This window comes from Cygnus atratus, chromosome 2, assembly GCF_013377495.2.
Source record: "Cygnus atratus isolate AKBS03 ecotype Queensland, Australia chromosome 2, CAtr_DNAZoo_HiC_assembly, whole genome shotgun sequence".
Classification (NCBI taxonomy): Eukaryota; Metazoa; Chordata; class Aves; order Anseriformes; family Anatidae; genus Cygnus; species Cygnus atratus.
Window position 1 is genome coordinate 91,759,877 of NC_066363.1, and position 20,351 is coordinate 91,780,227.

The window sequence follows — 20,351 nt, forward strand, 5'->3', positions numbered from 1 at the left end:
CTGCATCAGGTCTTTGCAGAGGTTGAGGAACAGCATGACTTCAGTCACTTTCCTTATATGACAACCTGATGAACTTTTTCAGAATGAACTTTTATAAAAATTCTATTAACAGGAAATGTAACAACCATTTAAGAAGATTGGGTAGATTAAGCAGAACAAACAAAACTGAACCAGAGCATACATGTTGCTGCTCAGAGGTGCTGTCTGGCTTTCAAGAACGGTAAGTTGTTATAGGGTTTCTCAGTGCATCTCTCCTGCTGCAGAGCATTTCTGTGAACAACGTAAGGTATCAGTGCTCTCCAAGCAGCTGGTTCTCTGACCTGTGCAATTCCAAGGTACAGCCCAGCATTTGGGTAATCTATAAACCCACCTCAATGTGTATCATTAAAAGTTTGCATGTTTTATGTAACAGGAGATTCCCTTACTAGGACAGGCATTTAAATGTTGCATTTAAATGCAAGTTGTTCAAAAAGTTACGTGGCAAATTCAAGCTAAAATTTCCTGAGGCACAGAACAGCAGAGAGAAATGCCTCAAAGTTTTGTGTGTCCTGTCTGAAGGATGAATGCTACAGGCAAAGAATGATAGAGCTGGATGTGTGCTGCAGTCAAAACTCTGACAAGGGGAAAGAAACAATTGCAATGACTTTGATGATTAGGACTGAAAACTGGTCCACAAAGGTACATTGAAATAATATTGACAATACATCTGTCTGCTGAAGGAAAGTCTTGTACTGAGAAGCACAAGATGCAACAGATGGCTTCATAATCCCAGTGGGATATAAGTTTCTTCAGAATTTCAGTTTTTGAAATCTGATGCAATTGTTGGGAAGTTTGTGCTTCCTGGAGATGAAGAAAGAACTTCAGATGTTACAAAGGACATCAGCAGGTCATGGATTTAAGCTTGACATGTTGTCAGAAACCCATCTGAAAGAAGTCATAGAGATCTTTCTGAAGTAGACCTGCCAGGTGATAACTGCAGCAAGCATTCACAGCTCCGGACTTCATATTTAAAGACCACTTTCACAGAAACCAGACTTCCTCCTTACACCTTAGAAACCACATTAGGGATGAAGACGGGAATAATCACAGCAGTTTAGTGCAGGGAACTGAGCTGCCAGCCTGCTCCATTCATCACCGTGCCCTGCCTGGTCGCTGAATGGCATCTACGCTCCCCATCTCCTGCAGTGAGCTGTGCAGCCTTTCCCACCGCTGCCTACAGCAGAGCTGACTGCAGGAACCTGAAACCCTTAACCCAGAGAGCAGCCTCTGCTGCAGTTAGCCTAGCTGCAGGGTTACCACTTATACCAATGCCCTGAATTTCCTTTATTCTTCTTTCCCTTCATTCACAAAGAAATGCTGGGCAGCAGGGCAAGCAAGAGTCCTAACTTACTTTTCAGGCAGGACAACATTAGACTGTGTGGTTATTTAATTTTTTTTTTCCTAGGGAATAAAAAAAAAAAAAAAGGAATTGGAAAGATAGATTTGTTAGAAGGCCAGGTCTTCCTGGTTATGGACATGTTTACTTGTATTATTTGATGTGGCTTGTTTTTTATTTTTTTTATACACTGCAGTCATTGGAAAGGTCTTGGAATCATTGCACTGATAAAAACACAAATTGCAAAAAGGCTGTACAATTTCCAGAAAAAAGTCAACAAAAAAATATTGAATTTTCTATGTTTTTTTACCTCTGTGACACTAAGACTAATTACATATTCATATGTATGTGCACATAGAGAATACCTTTTGAGTTAAAAAAGCTGGGTTACAGGAGCAACCTCTTGATGTGTAGTTTCCTTTCATAACAACAAGCTGACAAAAGCAGCAATAAAAAGCACACTGAAGACTCTTATCAAGTCTGTTCCTCTTTTACTTTCTATGCTTTCTTTGCTCTCTTCGTCAGTCAGCCTCTTTGTGCTACACAGGCTGAGTGGGAGGTGAGACAGAGCCAGGCAAAATGCCAATTTTACTATGGAATAATAACCTCCACATCTCCACAGGAATTGTACTGACTTGCCGCAACACTTAATTTGACCAAAAGGCACTGGAAAATGACAATAGCTGGGATGCAGGTATTGTGGATCAGGATTTAATAACAGGATGCTGTTGCCTAACCATGAAAATCAAAGCCAGCGAGTACTTTTGTAAAACATTTTCACAACTTCACAAAACAGTAAATAAATAAATAGATAAATAAATACATAAATTTTCTTCTCACAACTAATGACAGCTCTAAGTCATAAAGAAGAGAAAAAGCTCACGCACGTTAGTAGTATTTTAACTATATTTAGTTTTTAATCATTCAAATTTAGAAACAGCTGAACAGTACTGAAATAAAATCCACAACATAATATTGACATATTTATCTATGCAGTTCATTACCTGAAACTGACTTTCACATGAAAATGATCAAGCTTTAGGGTGAAATTTTCAAAAGTGCCCAAAAGAATTAGAGACATTTTTTGGTAAAGCATTTAAGTTCCTAAAGCTGGAGGAAAAAACAAGTTACATTTCTAAATGTCTTCAATAGGAAATAGGTTCTTTTGTGAATCTCATTAGGTACCTATTTGCATTTTGGGTCATAGAACTGCTATGACTCTAGTACTTGTGAAAGAAGTAGAATTTTCAAAATCAGACATAGATTTTTGGCTAAAGTATTTCTAACATCAAAAAAAGGAAAATAAATAAAGCAGAAATGACAAGCCAAAAAAATTTTCTCCTCCAGAATGACTTCTGATGTGCGGAGCAGATGAGCTACGAGCACCTCAGGATGAGGTTTATAAAACAAATCCCACAAACTCCTGAACTAGAGCAGCATGGCTGTAATAAAATCTGAGTACTTAGGGACAGAAAGCTGCAATACCTCTGAACAACTTCTGCAGACCCCAGCACTACATCCTCACTTTTGACATAAATATTGGGAAGCACTGGCTATTACACACAGAATTCCTAATGCTCTGTGTCTTCATGTAAGACGTACCCCATTACAGGGAAATGCAGTTCACCTTTATTACACCCCTGGAAGATTTATAGCCATATATAAGGTAGTTGTTGGCAGCAGGACTAAAGACTTGCAGTAGAAAACTGATAGTTTGATCTACTATAGCTCACAGCTGCGAGCAGTAGCAGTACTTTATATTATTACAAATTTCCACTTTTGAAAGAACTCTTTGGAAGAAAGGACTAAGAGGATAATTGTTTCATTAGGCATACTGATACAGCTGTGCCATCACAGGGAAAACTGCAGAAAGGCTGAGAAACCTGACTCAGTACCTCGCTTCCAGGCTGGCAAGGGAGGGAAGAAGCAACATGCTCCCATCTTTGCTGTGCATCAAAGGCAAACCCTGCAACTTGCCTTGTCCTGCTGTGATCTGCCCCTCTTCTCCTTCCCCTCCTCTCACCTCTCCAAGAGGACACAGATCAAACACAAGGTAGTCAATAATGCAAGAAGCATATCAGCAGCGTGCCCTTGTCACTATGGAGGTTAACAGTATTCTTGTCTGTGTTGGGCAAAGTAACAGGTCAGCAGGTCAGGAGAGGTGATCCTTCCACTCTGCTCAGCGCTGGTGAGGCCACATCTGGAATGATGGGTGCAGTTTTGGACCCCCATTACAAGAGAGACGTGGAGCTACTGGTCCAACGTAGGGCCACCAAGATGATCAAAAGGCTGGAGCACCTCTACTATGGAGGGAGGCTGAGAGAGCTGGGACTGTACAGACTGGAGAAGAGGAGGCTCCAGGGGGATCTGATCAATGTCTATATCTGAAAGGAGGCTGTCAAGAAGACAGAGCCAGGCTTTTTTCAGTGGTGCCTAGTGCCAGGAGAAGGGGCAATGGGCGCAAACTGGAGCACAAGAGGTTCCCTCTGAACACCATGCAGCACTTCTGTGCTGTGCGGGTGATGGAGCGCCGGCACAGGTTGCCCAGAAAGGTTGTGGAGTCTCCCACCTTGGAGACCTCCAAAAGCCACCTGGACATGGTCCTGGGCAACCTTCTCTAGGTGTCCCTTCTGGAGCAGGGGCTTGAACCAGGTGGCCTCCAGAGGGCCCTGCCAACTTCAACCAATCTGTGAGTCTGTGAAGCCAGCCCAGGGGGAGGCCACAGAAAACGCATTCGCTCCCCGCTTACCAGTACACATTTGTATTCTGAGACCTCTCTCTTAGCTGTTGTTTAATCCTTTTAAAAAGCTACCATAAGAGTTTTGTATCTTCACAAACACTGCTAAGCCAAAATGCCTTACTGTTCTGAAGTCAACAATGGCAAGGAAAGTCAATTAATTTTCAACCAAGCTTGCTGTCTCATTTCGTACACTTAATATGCACCTAATTAATAATAGGCTTTGTATTTAAAGTTATATATAATCAAGTCAGATATTCTGAGGGAATAGTCTTATTATCTAACTTATCAAATACAACATCCTGAATTAAGAGCTTAATTAGAATTGGACACTCCAAATTGCCACTGGCAGCTCTGCTGAGGGCACAGGCTACTGATTCATTCAGCTACCTTAGTTACACAGAGTCACCCAAGGCTGGATGAAAGGGTTATCCTCCAAAGCTGTCACCTGGCTGTAGTTACCCCAGGTTAAAAAAAAATAAACAAAAAATCACGTTTCTTCTCACAAATAGTTCTTCTGTGGCTCTCAGCAGCAGAGCAGTAGCAGTGCTACCACAAAGATACAGATGTCCATACTATACTATTTCCATTATAGCCTCCCAAAACTCTGTTGATTTACCTGTTTTTTTTCCATGCTTCTAAACTTTAAATACTTCAAAAATATGCTTTATGCCAGTTCCTCCACTCTCTTCAAATTTACCATTTTGCAAACACCTATAAAAAGCTGAGCAACTTCTCTTGCCATGTTTGTGTTCTTCCATGTTAGCTATTTAACAGTTGAAGTTTAAATAGCACTTTATAAAGGCTCCTTTTCAGCTTGCATTTATATATTAAAAATATTTCTTATTATAAAATGTTTCACTGTCACATTTCCGTGGAGCCCAAATCCAGTTTGGGCTTGTACGGAGAGATGCTTAGCTTGAGCCTCAGAAATTTCACCACACTGCCTTCTGCTCTACAGAGCCTCTGAAAAGATGTAATGTACTGTTGTCTAAGGCAAAGATTTTGTGTGAATGGCAATTGAAAAAAATTTAAAAAGACTTCTGAGACAAAATATCTTACTTTGACTTACAACTATTTTTATTTTAAAATATCTGAGATGGAAATGCTTTTCATAACCGCCTTTTTGCCTTTATAATCCCTTCTACACAGATATGTGTATGAGAAGTATAGCCAGTGGCTCTATCTACATTTCTAAGTAAGAGCATTTTAACCTTCCTCATTTATTAATGAAGGGTCAGCTCCAGCTATCAAAGCAGTCAGCTGAGAAATTCTCATCAAATTCAGTGAGGGATTAGTAATGGATCCTAAGGTTTTACAGACTGCTGTGGTAGTTACAGACACTAGGAGCTGGTACACGATAGCCTGCTTTGAGGCTTAACTTGATGTCTAGCAATAGTTTTTCTGTACATGTTCTTTCTATGTATATGAAGAAAAAAAGGAACAGAAAATGTGGGTACTCTCATTTATTGCAATGCAAAAGGATACCATAAATAAGCACACGCCACCTAACGCACATCCCAAATTTTCCTTAGCTCATCTCACTGACAGAAGTAAGAAGTGACAGGATAGCTTAACAAGTTACAGCCATATCCATAAGGGGAATGTTCTGGTTTACCAAATTAAAAAGACAAGCCCTCTGGGTAGGAAACGTCTTATTTTGTAAAGACAAGGTCGATTCAATATGTCACAGCATTGTATTATATTCTCATTGTCAATTCCCAATCCAAACACAAAAGCAAACTGAAATCTATGAGAAGCTGTAAGAATCAAATGTATTTAAGCAGGAAAAAAATCTACTAGGTCTGTCTTCCTCTAGCAAAGCATTCATTGAATGAAAAAACGCCCTTGTAAAGGTTGGTTCTTGCCCTCCCAATCCACCCTCCTTAAAGGACTGTTTTCAACAGGAATCTATGCCATAACAGCATATATTCAACTATGAAGCTAATCCAGCAGAAGTCCACCAAATTCAAGGATTTGCCCGTGGATTAATACCTGCATAAGGAAGAGCACTGGGATAAATTATCCTTTATAGTTCTCTCTCAAAGTTTATTCAGTTGCCTTTTCTGTTTCAGTTTCTTTTCCTATACTGACAATGCACAAATGTAAGCCTTTCAGAACATGTGCCAGCTGTGAAACAAGCACATTGCTCTATTTATCCTCACCGGTCACATCCACATAAACTTGTTTTCTGACCACTTTACTCAAAAGGAACTCATTGTGATCCCAGCTTCTTACCATTTCTGCTTGCACCAGAGTGATTAGGATCTCACCCATTTACACTTCTGCTGCTTACAGCACCACTGAATTAGCTCCCTGAACTTATGAAATAATTCATTAGTGGGAAGGTACCTGATAAGCCTCATTTGTCATAGGCAGGTGGTGAAAAATCCCTCCCTTTCTATTTGAAAGCATTACGTTATTTAGGCATTTGCGCTCAGCCACCTGAACTGAAGCATTATAATCCGTTACATTCATTCTCCCAGGCACTGATTGATTCACTGGAGACACGCTGTGGAAATGCCCGTTTGCTTACAAAGGGTCATAGTCGGCCTTCACCAAATAAATCTTCTCTCAGCCCTGCAAAGTGGGCAGCACAGCTGAGCGCCTGGAGTTTGCCTCGCACTACATCTTCAGAGGAACAGTTGCTCTTTAAAGGCTATAAAATGTCTTCCTGCAGGAAAAAAAAATGCTTTGATGAACAAAGTCCATGAGAAGCACCCATCCGGACTAAAAGGTGTTGACTCTCATTACAAAGTGCACATCCAGAAGGCATTCGGTGTCATAGTGGGCATACTGACAGAGCAAATTCAGATTTAGGATGGTATTATGGCACTGCACATAGCCAGAGGACCAAAATAGTACGAAGGAATCATGAAAACCATAAAATACGACACTGCAGGCTAACTGCTGGTACAGTTTGTTCTAACACACAAATATTACTCCTCTCCCTGGCAGAAGCCTATAACTCCTATAATTTTCTAGACGTGGCAGAAACCCCTGGGTAACTGTTTGTGTTGAAATTAAATAGTTATTATTCCATGGTAGAGAGAGAAGATCAATAGCTACATGATTTTAAAACCACTTTGTGGATATTTTTTGTGAGTAAAATTAGCCAGATGAGTTTACTCCAGTGCTTGGAACAACTGCCAAAGATTTGTGAAAACACTAGTGTATCCCAATATTTTCATTAATTAGGACAGAAATGACTTTGTGTATTTATACCATAGGCTTTTCAAAAGAAAATTCATCACCTGCTATTCAAGTTAACCGGGCAGGAAATCAAAAAAGCAACCAATATTTTAGGTAACCAGTTAAGGAGGGCTAGTCATGAGCAGCAGACAGCCCACGAACAAACCATTCCAAACTATATTTCCACAAACTAATTGCCAAATAGAAAACTACTAATGAATCTCAATCAGTTTTTTCAGTCATTCATGTGTTAAAATTCAAATGATTTTTGCCACAAATCTTGAGTCACCAGGAGGAAGCAAATTTAAAGCCAAACACTGGAAGACGATGCACTAGTGTACTGCCTCAGTAGATAACATAGGACAACTTCAACTTGAGATGTTCTCATCACAGTATTTTCTTCATAACATTTACTAATAAACTAAGGTCAGTGTTTTCTGTTTCCAAACTAGCACAGACCATAAAATTTTAATTTAGGCATCCCCTGAGCATAAACAAAGAATGCATCAAGATTGACTTCAATGATGAATATGAAAGACAGCACAGTATTAGCTAGAGGTATCATCTCTACTAGTATTATGTGCCAGACTAAAAATCTTATTCACAGGTCACAGGAACAAAGGAAAGGGTGTGCATGTGTAAACACATATCACCCTTCTTAAGACATCTGCACTGCAGACACCCGACCACACCACCCTTTAGATTTGCTCAAAAGTCACTGGCACTAGTCCAGTTCTTTCCATTGCTTACTAAAAGCATCTACATGCTTTATATAAAAGCACCTATATACTCTATACAGCTACACTTATCCAGCTTAACCTCACCTTCAGTGTCTTTGGAGCACAGTCATTCCTCCTTCCAATCTTAGGAAGTCCTGATCTTTAAACTTTCTGCATATTCTGAGCTCCTGCAGACAGATTCCTCAGAGTCGCAGTTATCTAGTTAATTCTGCTAATGCCAGCAACCATCACTACCATGAGGCTTGCCTACCTGCCCTAGGGTATTTGCTGGTAAAAGGCTGCAAGTTCCTTCACTTTGTTTCCTGATTCAGAGAAAGCAGAGCACGAAAGCTGGCTATTTTCCAGCATAAACTTGCAAAGGCTGTTTGAGGAAAAAAGATAAAAAAAACAAAACACACACACGTAGGTGTTCTGATGATTCCAGACACTCAAGTCTTTACAGTGCTTAACGTTCCAACTAACCTCAGACAATAACTAAATATTCTTTAAGGCATTAAAAAAAACCAACATTGAAAGGTAGACCTTTTTAGACTTTTTTTTTTTTTTTTAAGATAACATGCCATTGCTTCCAATGTTTTTTAATGTTATTCTTTAACTTTTCTTTACTGATGGAATTTGTTTCTAGATCAGCACTGGCCTTTAAACTGTATACCTCTGTGACCCTTCCAGCTATTTTTTTTTTTGGTTTGACTGTTTCACTGGTTTGGTTTAAGTTTGGGGTTTTTTTTGTTTGTTTGTTTTTAGAAAGCTACAACATTTTTATTTTTATTTTTTCTGAACCAGTATGTTATGCACTCCAGACACTGTGACCCAAGTTAATCTCTTTTCACTACTGGTGCCACAGAATGGAAGCATGGCAACCAGTAACTGTCTGCAAGACATTTACAAAAAGAATTTGCCATGAAAACCTGCAAGTTGACTTGTTTGCATATTTTCCCTAGCATTTTCAGTTGTAAAGTGCAAGCAGCTAAGCATAGCTTCAAAAGCATATCCCAGCATTTCTCATTTGATTTCTCACCAAAGCAGGATGTGCCACTTGACACACATCTTCTCAATGCTCAGATCCATTGTATGGTTCCTACCTGAATTCCTGCTCCGAAACAAAGCCTTGATACTAATCTTGAAAAATATTAACCACAAATAATGACAGCTATATCAGTGATCTCACATGTATATTTTTGGCTCTTTAATATCAACCTGTTCCTATGCAGAAACTGCAAAATACAAGGTGAAAAGAGAAGGCCAAAGGCAAAATGCTCTTGTATCGAAAGAAGTCAGCTACGCAAAATGGGCCGACAGTAGTGATGAAGTATTCTCGCTCCAAATGTCCAGAAGTTCAGAAAATGACCATTTCCAGTATAACCTTTTAGATCCACCTTTTTGACACATTTCCACGGTATGACTGATGGGCTGGTTACAAAAATCTTTACTCCCATAACCAGAGCTTTCTTAGTCAAGGAGGAAAAAAAAAAGGAAAAAGAAGGGATAATTTCTTGCAATTCATAAAATACCTGTGCAGAGAGATCACATTTATTTGGGAACCATTTAGGCTGAGAACTTCAGAGGTACTTAGGTGCTTAAGCAGGAACGAGCTGGTTTTGTGAATCTGGGCCTTGGTTACTATGGTGACAGGGACCATGGCAAACACTCACACATATATAGGCCTTATTTCATCAAGGGTTGCTTTTCGAGTGCCGAGCTTTTGTCTGGAAATGGTTTTAGATGAAGATGTTAATCTGAAAGCATCTCAGTCTGCTTTCAAAATACAGGGGGCTTATGTAAATCTGTTCATGTGTTTCCACAGATTTCTCCTTTACATGGCCTAGGTATCACAGGCAAATACGACAGGTCTGCACCATCAGTCTGTGCTTCCCCTCACGTGGGTGACAAGCCACAGGTCTGGAGGACTGCTGGCCACTGCAGCTGGTTTATTTGCCATCTGCTTCTCAAGTGGTGTGATGGCCCACCTCAGCAGTGTAACTCTGCTTTTGCTTTCTAAGAAGAACATGTAAACATTCTACAGAGAAAAAAAATTAAACAGCTCCTATCACTTTGAAGGGGAGATAAAATAATATAAAGAGCAGAGCTGGTGATCCTTGGCACAAGGGTTCTTGAAACCTGCAGGACCTTCACACTTTGGTAAAACAGAGGACTACCCCATCACTTGCTAGCTTGAAATAGCACAATACCGTGAATGCCAGAGAAACCATCCTGGTGACCACAACTACAAAAACACTCAGGAGTGAAAGGCTTTTCTGCTTGTTTGTCGCTGAGCCGATCTACGGCTTCAAAGCCTCGGCGTGCTCACTCTCTGCACACTGTTCGCACTGAGCCACATTCATATTTTGGCTGAAACGGCCCCAAGATTTCCCAGAAATTGTGAATGGGTGTTTGTTCACATGGGAAACATCATTTCTGCCTGTCAAGTTGCACTTCATTCACTTTAAATCCTGACAACTGTGCTTCCCCTGCTCCTGGCAGTTGAGGGAGAAACTGCTCTGCACATGATGGATGCAATGAGGCATAAATGGCTGTTGAGGGATATTCTTGGCTTGCCTTGAAACAGAACCCGGCTGCAATCCCTGTCAAACTCGTTAGGAGACGAGGAACAACAGCATTTTAAGGAGCTCACAAGTGGCACTTTTAGAATCGTAAAATGAAAACAGCTTAGGGGAAAACTTAAAACACGTTAGCACCAGGAAACCCCTGTATAAATGCCACTGCTTTACAAAATGAACAGAAAACATTAAACTTAAGAACAAGACACTGTGTATGCGAGAGGGAGCTGAGAGAAATATTCTGTAACCTGCTGCAATCTGTCCTGTGCTGTCTGAGGAACACTGTTCAAATCAAAATGGACATGGAAATCATCAACTGAGTAACTAATGCCATTTTAAATATTCCATTGGTTAATTCTGATATAAATTAAAACTATTAATTAGAAAAGTTCACCCCATAGGATGTATGTTAATAACCTTTCCTTTCTGCATTTTGTGCTGCCTGGCAGCAGAAAATGTCACGAAATCAAAAGTAACTAAAAAGTGTACTAATGACCATAATTGCCTATAATCCTTCCACACTGCATCCTCATCCTATAGAGCTGCTAGGCAGAAAACCTGAGCCAGAAAATGCAGAAACTGCTTTGTATCAAACTTTTCCTCATTATCTGCCTCCTGGGAGTTAGAGACCTGACCCAAGAGGTCAGGAAATCCAGATGTCAGATGGTCAACCCAGATGTGGGAACAGACAATGATGTTCTATATATTCTGGGAAACATTCTGAATACCAAATTCATCATTGGTGTGAACCACTGCAACTTATGAACCTGTTTTTGACTTCTTATTCTGCACAGCAAAGTCCCATGAAAAGTCAGGTCAGAGGGAGATTCTCAGGATGAGCAGAGGGCTAATCACATAGGCAGTGTATTGTCATGCACAGGATGACAGACCCTGCTCAGTTGAAACAGAATACTTAACTTGTGGGATGAGACCCACAGGTAATGCCTTCAAAACAGCAGTAATATTGATTTCTTAAGTTCAAGGATTTTTATAAAACAAAAGAATAGGATGGAGAAGCCTCATCATGTTTGACTTCTTTGAAGGGCTATTGGGCATGGGATGATCAAGAATATTTGCAAAATTCCTCTTTTTGATACAAAAAAAAGAAGTAATGTCACAGCTGACACCTGAAATCTGTGCACAAACTCTACTCATGCACAGACTAAAATCTTTCTCCTAGTTTCAAGATTTCTTAAATCTGTTGTTGAAGGAGGGGGGTAACTATTATTCTTTTTGTTACTACTACTAAATTTGCACACTGCAACAGAATCAATAATTGTGACAACACTGATGCAATTCCTATCAGCCTATGTACCTGTAGGGGCACAAGCGTTGTTACATCCTCACAGTTGCACAAAGCTCTACCCTTGATTAACTTTCAAGAAAAAATATGGTCTAAAATTTATTGCTGCTGGGATCTCAAAGTCCGGAAAGTGTATTCAAGCTAAATCGAAAGCCTGGGTACTTTCATGTATTACCTTGTACAGTGATGAAACCCTTTTAGGAAAAATGTAATTGAGTGAATAAATCTTACGCTAAACACGGATTTAACCTATAACCCTCTTGCATTAGTGAATCTAAGCATTCTACAAATTCATCAAAATAGGGAAGTTTTATTAAAAAATATATTCCACAAAAACTAGGCATTACAACAACCTCCTTTGTTTTACTCTGCAACATCACATTCCAATAGGCTGCTGTTGTGAAAGTCATCTCTTGTCACATAGAAACCAGACAGGATGTGAGCAGTAAGACCTGCCCAGAGATTGAGAGATCTACCAAAGCTGTCCTCCAGAGTCCTGGGCTTGATCCCGCTGGACTTATTCACAGCAAAATCAGGTCTGAATTACAGCCGTGAAGCAGGAGAACAGAATTCCAAGATGTTTACTGTACAAAGGTTTCTCAGATAAAATCTACTGCCTTCTCTGCTCTGTGTACTTTAAACTCTATCTTATGATTTCAGCACTCTTTCTGAAGATCTGTCACACCTCTGATGCTTTGATATTAGCTTTGGTAACATCTAATATCACAAGGAGCAGAATGAAAAGTGCGGAATAGATTTGATGAATATTTATTTAGAGTTCTAAATACATTCATGATCTGTATGTCTGTGCCCTTTGTACACTGCTTTCTGCAAACATTCCAGCAAATGTGCTGTGAGTTTGAGTGATTACAGAATGTTCTCGGAAAGTAAACACAGAACTTGCAATTGTACATTTGAAATCTGATTCTAAGGGTTATACTCTAAAAGCCAAAGGCAGGAGTTTAATATGCACCCTCTGTCACATCAAAGGGCTCAAGCGCTGAATTGCAAAATCTGTGCAACAAGAATGTCAGAAGAAATTAATTGGTGAATAACACACTACACTGGAGAACAGTCAAATTTTTGTGGGCAATTTCCAGAGTAAAAGGTAAGAAAATTCCTATCACAATAATTATGTTCTCTGCCCAGCTCATTAGGAATTTACCCAGAAATGGACACCGAAAGGCAGGGATTTCAGCAACTTTCCTGCAGAAGCCATATTTAAAAGATAATTCAATCCCAGTGGGATGTGTGAAAGTCCATCATACTGCAGTACGTATTTTTAGCTATTACAATTTCAGATTTCATTAACTGTTTGTTCAATGTGACAGGGCAGCAGGAGATGAGTGCTCCGGTGTCTCATTTCATACTTTTTTATCATCTGTCTGGACCATCTGGCTGCAGCACAGCACCGCATGCCCCTAAAACAAAGATGGATGCACGAATTGTTAAGAGATGCTATCAAGGGATGTCTCCTGTGAGTATTAGCAGAAGGAGACAGAATCAGTAAGTGGCCCACAATAAAAAGCAGAAGTGCTCTTTCCTAATCTACTTTGCTTCTGATTTAATGACAATTAAATGTAGAAGATATTTCAAGTTGTTGCTCTTTATTGACATTATAGACCTACTGGGCTTTTCCTCATTATGCATGATTAAAAAAAAAAGTTTTTGAAAGGGCAAGAACTGCATACAATTTTTTAAACTTCCAGTTTCATTCTTAGATCACACCAGCCTTTGTAACTCTGCCCTTTCCTTGCACAATAATAGTTTTACAGAAACATAAAAATTAAGGTATTGTGACAATCTGTTGCACCAAGTCTTTGAGAAAGCAAATACCTTTATTATCCCAAAATATTAGGCATAAACCTCGCTCTGCTGTGGTTGGTCTGCCATCAGGCAGACTTCCACTTAAAATGTGCCCACTAAGTGGTCATCCCCCTATCACCCACTAATATCACCCACTAAGTCGGTGATCCTCGCACTATATCTAGAATCACAGAATCATTAAGGCTGGAAAATCCCTCCAAGACCATCTGGTCCAACCATCACCCTACTGACAATGTCACCCAGTAAACCATGTCCCTAAGCACCACGTCCAACCTTTCCTTGAACACCCCCAGGGACGGTGATGCCACCACCGCCCTGGGTAACCCGTTCAATGCCTGACTGCTCTTTCTGAGAAGAAATGTGCTGAAGAAATGTTCTTCTCTTTCTGAGAAGAAATGTGCGAAAGGAAAGTGCAATGATTAATCTTTCAGAGCCAAAATACTTGCCACCGAAAAAGCATCTCTGCCTGGCTTTGAAGAACCTAAAAGACATCATTTGAGAGTAGAACTAGCCGGTTACCTCTTTATTAAATCTTCTAGGAGTTATGCAGTGGAGTGTAGGGCTACGGCCCTGCGGATGCTGCAGAGGTGAAGGCGAGTAGCGGCCTGCCAGAGCAGGGAGATCAGGCCTTCTCCTTCTCTCTGCCCCACCACCACACCAGGCCTGGTCATCCAGCTGTCAGGTGGCTAAATGATGTCTCTTTCGGTGTCCTGAACATTAATCATGCTCTTTTATCCCCTGACATTCTTCTTGGTGCTACACATTTCTGAGCCGTGACAGCACATCACTTGCAAAAATAACCAGTTGACCAAATTGCCCTGTTTCCACCTCCTCAACTTTTCACAATGCAGTCACAGAATCATAGAATCATTCAGGTCGGAAGAGACCTCCAAGATCATCAGGTCCAACGATCACCCTACTACCAATGTCACCCACTAAAACATGTCACGAAGCACCACGTCTAACCTTTCCTTAAACACCCCCAGGGACGGTGACTCCACCACAGAATCATAGAATTGGGCAACCTGTTCCAATGCCTGACTGCTCTTTCTGAGAAGAAATGTCTCCTCATTTCCAACCTGAACCTCCCCTGGTGCAACTTGAGGCCATTCCCTCTTGTCCTATCACTAGTTATCTGTGAGAAGAGGCTGACCCCCAGCTCATTTGACACTGCATTGACAGTGACAAGCCTGGGTGGCTCAGGGTGGCCTTGACCACTTCCCATTTGGGTTACTTAATGCCTGCTGCTCCCTGGAGAGCCACTACCAGGCTCAGCAGCACGGGGGGAGAACTGGGAATCAGCACTCAGGGATTCACCCTCGTATCTTACAGTATTACTTAGCCTGCTGTCCTTACGGAAAAACACAGCATATTCTGGTTAGGTTCCTGCAGCTGGAGGCAGGGCCACCCCTGCTTTGCGCCCCCCGGTTTCTCTGTTCTCAGAGTCTAGCAATACAAATGTTAATCTCTTCATTCCTACTAGTCAAAATCAAAAAGGTTACCTCAGCTCCCTCCCAGCAGACACTGACAGCAGTGGGATTTCACCAGCGGTCACCCTGTTTCCAGGGTGCTCACCACATTACAGGGGTATTTCTGCACACTACCACGAGCTAGGCAACGTCTGTACACTTCCAAGAGCTCCCTCTAAAACATTTTCTCCCACTGAAGCCACCACCAGAAGTTTTAGTGTACTCCATGTACCCTCTGGTTAGGGGTCCACTTATACCAAAGCATCACACTGCTTATAGCAATGCAGCCACAAGAGCTTCACAAAAGAACATGGAAGATACCTAGCTCAGTTGATACTTCTTGTTAAGATACCGCTTCAAACGTAGGCAGAGATGTACTATTGCTAATATCCCACCCTTGTAGCACATAAAGAACTTCAAGCAGCTCTCTGAATGCCTCTCGGAAGGCAGCGCACCTGAAATGGTTGATTATAAAGCAAATTCTGCTGCAGTGTATCAGGTTTTCATCTGACAGATGTTAGGCAGGTTCCCCAATTCTCTGTGTACAGCTACTGATTGATTTGTTTCTTTCCTTGAGACAGAAATGTTTCTGCTTCCTCTGCTGCTCTCTCCCCCTCCTCCCTCCCATTTGGCAGCTATTACAGAAAACTCCTGCAGCAACAGCCATCATTTCAAATGCTGTCTGCTTTTCACTGGAAGCAGCAGATGTACCCAGAGCACTTCGCTAAAGTTAGCAAGAGAGTGTTGACATGAGGTATCTGCACCACAGGATCGCTGCAGATTTATTGGGTGCTTAAGCTTCAGTTCAGGAGAGTATTTAAGCTTGTCTTTAAGTCTCGATGCTTAAGAATCCTCGTTTTCAATTTGTCTAAAATTACACATGTATCTGAATAACTTCTTGAACTGAGACCTTAGACGAAAAGGTCCTGGCACGCATCACTCATTCTTCCTCAACCCCTACAGATTATTCAAATCTCTTAAATGTCACAACAATTTTCTAAGTAATCCAATACTGTTATATCTACTTTTGAGCCAAACTGATTATTTTTGTTTGACCGCAGGTCAAGCAGCAAAAAGAAAGTGGACTATTACTCCTCTTAATGCCAGCAGACTGGCAGTTAGGGAAGAGCTATTGAGCAGAATTGTAATGTTTTTGGCACAGCCTTTTTGTTCCTTTCTTTGCATGAACATCCTGTCGTGAAGGTCTCTAAGAAACACTTACAGGTAGAGAGATTCTGGCGAGGACAACCTGCTGTGCTTGTAATATTCCTCCCATTTGCAGCATAGATTTCATCTAAGATCTCAGTGCCTACACATTTCTTTTAACATAACTTCCAAGGTTAATCTTTATCAAAATAATGCCACAACTTCTAATAATCATGCCAAAAATACAAGTTTTTAGAAAATTATGAATAGTTTCCATTGCCTTTATGCTTCAATCTAACATACAACTGCAAGGCTAATAGACAAATAAGGCTAATAGAGCTTAAAAAACCACCACTGCTAAAAAGCTTAAAAGCGCCTCCCAGAATCTCACTTCCTCTCACCACAAACTGGTGGAGCAGACACACAGGTCATAGCTGCTGTTTAATTATTCGCATTCTTGTAACACACAAGAGGCTCTGCTCACCCACAGGATCCTACCATGAGAGATGCTGTCTGCACACAGGATAAACTAAATTCCCCGAAGAACTTAGGGATAGCTTTGATCTCCTCCCGATTCCCAGGAAACCCTGCATATCCTGCAGAATCAACAAGGTTTATAGCAGAGCCTTGAAAAACACTTTACTACAAGGCAGACTGCACAAACCAAAATCAAAAGAAATCTTGTTTTGCTTAGATATGTTTCTGTGTGCATGCACACTGAGAAAAATAATTTCAGCTACACATATAAATAAAGAGAAAATTACTCCTGAATACTTGTAAAGCTTTACAAGATCTGAAAGGCTATGCAGAAGAACAGATATCAGCAACTGGAGCTTCTTCTGTGTCCTCCCTAAACAAAGCCCATTGACCAACAATTTAAGAGAAAGAACCAACTTACAGTCTTGTGGTATCTGCTGTATCCAGTACCTAAAACTTCATATGGATATATGAAAATCATTGCCAGCTTCATTGTCCTTATTGTTCTCATGAGGATTAATCTCACTGTTACTCTTAGGTACCCCTCAGCAACATTACAATCGAAGAAAAAATACACTTCTGTTACAAAGATGCACTCCTTTATGACCAACAGTGGTATCATTATTTCACTTCAAATGAGAAACTAAAAATAGGTTTACTTTTAAGTCATGATATCTAGATGCTAAAAATGATTTTTACATATTTTTCACAATAACTCAGTCAGCATTTTTAGCTAATATACTGAATAATGACTGAACAATTGGAGAATTCGACAACTTTGGGTTTTTTTGTTTGTTTTTTTTTTCTCCACATGGTCTCTCTTCTCCCCTTTTGCAGAATATTTTCTAACTGATGCTCAGAAAAAATGGTTAGAAAACCTCAAGCATTACAATGCACTTGCACATATTCCACTGCTCCTGTATATCCACTGTTATGTACAGCATCATGATACGTTGCATTTTGATTCTTTGATATTCTTAGAAAGCTACAACCTGAATGGCTTACACAGGCTAAACCCTTCACCTCTTCTCTGCACAGGTGGTAACATTCAGGCATTTACACTATTAAGCGTGATACACCAGATCCTGCAAATTGACACTCTTGTCAGTAATCCCACTAAATAACGTGCCAAATAAAGACTGCTAATGTAAGAAAAACTTGGCAAGTGTTGCATTTATTTCTATCAAGTTTTGTCCCAAACAATTTATCAGCATTATTTCACTTCAACCATTTCTTTCCACTAAATCTTTTGAAAAAAATAATAATTAAAATCCCCACTAATTACAATCTTGCTAAGCTTAAACTCCAGTCATTTTACATGACTTTCTATAATGACTGTTCCTATCTATCCACGGAGGCTAAGTTTCCAAGATAACACATCTTCCCTAAAATGCTATCCTCTGCCTTTGGCATGCTTCCCTCGTCCCATTCGCAGCTATTCCAAATTCTACTGCAAGGAGCAGTTTCCTCCTTCAGCACTTTGACCATCTTGTTTCCCCCAGGTGGCCGTCCCTGGTCTACACTGAACCCCAAGAGTATTTGGCTCTCAAGGCTCACTGTGGTCTTGTTACCAAACATCCACTGACAAGGCTTTGAGTTTGATTCCACTCCACAAACCTCACCACTTTCGTATGTGTTTTCAAATGGCCCCATTTCTACTCTAGAAGAAGCTGGCAGCGAATACTCAATTAAAGGAATATCCACTTACGGCTATTTTGATTACAACACCGCCTTGCTGTGTTCCAACCCCGCCACTCCCCAAAATAAATGTCCTTTCAGCAAGTGGGGTGCTGACACTGTTACTTCTCATGTTGATCTGGCTTGTCTACTGGGTCTACTACGCTCCCTTAAACATTAGTGCCCAACTGCAATCGCTGGTCTTATACCTTGGTAATAAACTTCCCAGCGAAGAGACTACCTACCTCAAATGCTACCTAAAGCACTGTCTGCATGAGGCATTTTAGACACTACCAGAACACAAACGAAAAAAGAAGTATGGTAACTTGTACCTTAAATGTTTGAATGCAATCCAGTATGCACATAAAACAGGAAGACTTGGGATGCCTGATTTGGTAGCACCTCTAAAATTCAGGCTCAAGCAACATACCTACAGCACTTGCTCATGCTGATAACAGCTTAATGCATTTAACTGGTTGTTTTAAATCGATAACTGTTTATGTTTTAAACCCATTTCAACTGATATTTTTGTTGCAGTGATTCACCCATGAAATCACGTAGAGGATGTGTGAAAACACAGATCTCCTCTCTTCAAGTACCAGATAAGGCCTGCTTCTGTCAGCAGTAGAATCTAAATGTTTCACAATCAGCATGATGCTAAAGAAGTACGTATTTGTACCCACAGAAGAAAATAAAAGCTTTCTACGTGAAAGCTACCCAGAGACCCATAATATTTTTTAAACCGTGAAACTTTGCTACATCATCTACTCCTTGCTCTCAGTGTCAGAAACCAAGAGAGAGTATACTAATGGGCACAGCCAGAAACTATTAAGATAAATTATTAAAAAAGAATGCAACATTAATAAAACAGGAGTAACTGACCAAAAACACATATGCACACACAAAAGGAAAATGTTCAGTAAAGAAGCTTTATTTTGAGATTGCAGCTTAGTGGTTTCAAGTGGTGTATTATTTTCTTTGGAAGTAACATACTATGTTGCTAAAATAAGACACCCACAGGGAAAAAGCTTACTAATGATAAATTATTGTAATATAAATGCAACCAGATTAAACAAATATAGAATACCCCATTAAAAGATGCATTTTTTTCTGATAAGACAAAAATGCTGTCAGAAGAAACATTCTGCAGTACACAAAAACCCATCTCTCCCCAAAAGTCTCTGAAACTTTTTGCTATTATTTCTAGATTCCAAATGTAATTAAAGTACAACCACTTTAAGTGCAGTCTAGGCTGGGTTAATCAATAATGTGTCAAAACCATGCTCCACATAGCAGGTCACTGTCGCTAAGGATTAGCAGGTACCACGGCTGGGAAAAAGCAAGCACAGAACATTTACAGTTACCAAATACACAGTGCACAAAACTCCACAGCCTTTACACATCCCAGAGCCAGCCAAATCTCACAGAAAAACAAGTGAGCACTTGGCTTTGAGCGAGGATGAGATCATTCTGCCCAAAGTAAGTCGCTCACCAGCTCCTACCAGCAGGGGCTTGGTTAGCTCTACAGAGATTTAGCAGTCAAGTAAAGACTTGAGTCAAGTAAAGACCCTTTCAGTTCAAGATCTAAATACACAAAAGGGAATGGGAGCGGTGTCCTGGGGTGGATTAACAGAAGCAGAGCCAATAGATCAAGGGAGAGATCCCCTTCTGGGAAGCCATCGTTGGAGCACACCAGCAGCATGGCAGTTTTGGGCCCCCAGCACAAGCAGGACGATGATCAAACACAGCTAGTTCAGCAGAGGGCCAGCAAGGTGGAGCAGGTGCCCCACAGGGAGAGGCTTAGGGCCTGGAAATGAGAAAGCTCTGGAGGGATCTGTCAGCAGCCTTTC

At 40.6% G+C, this 20,351-nt stretch overlaps 1 protein-coding gene across 6 annotated transcripts in view; it reads right to left on the reverse strand.

Moving 5' to 3' along the window:
* MOCOS (molybdenum cofactor sulfurase) overlaps positions 1-20,351 on the reverse strand; it is a 235,733-nt gene that overhangs the window by 146,974 nt on the left and 68,408 nt on the right. The window lies entirely within an intron of this gene.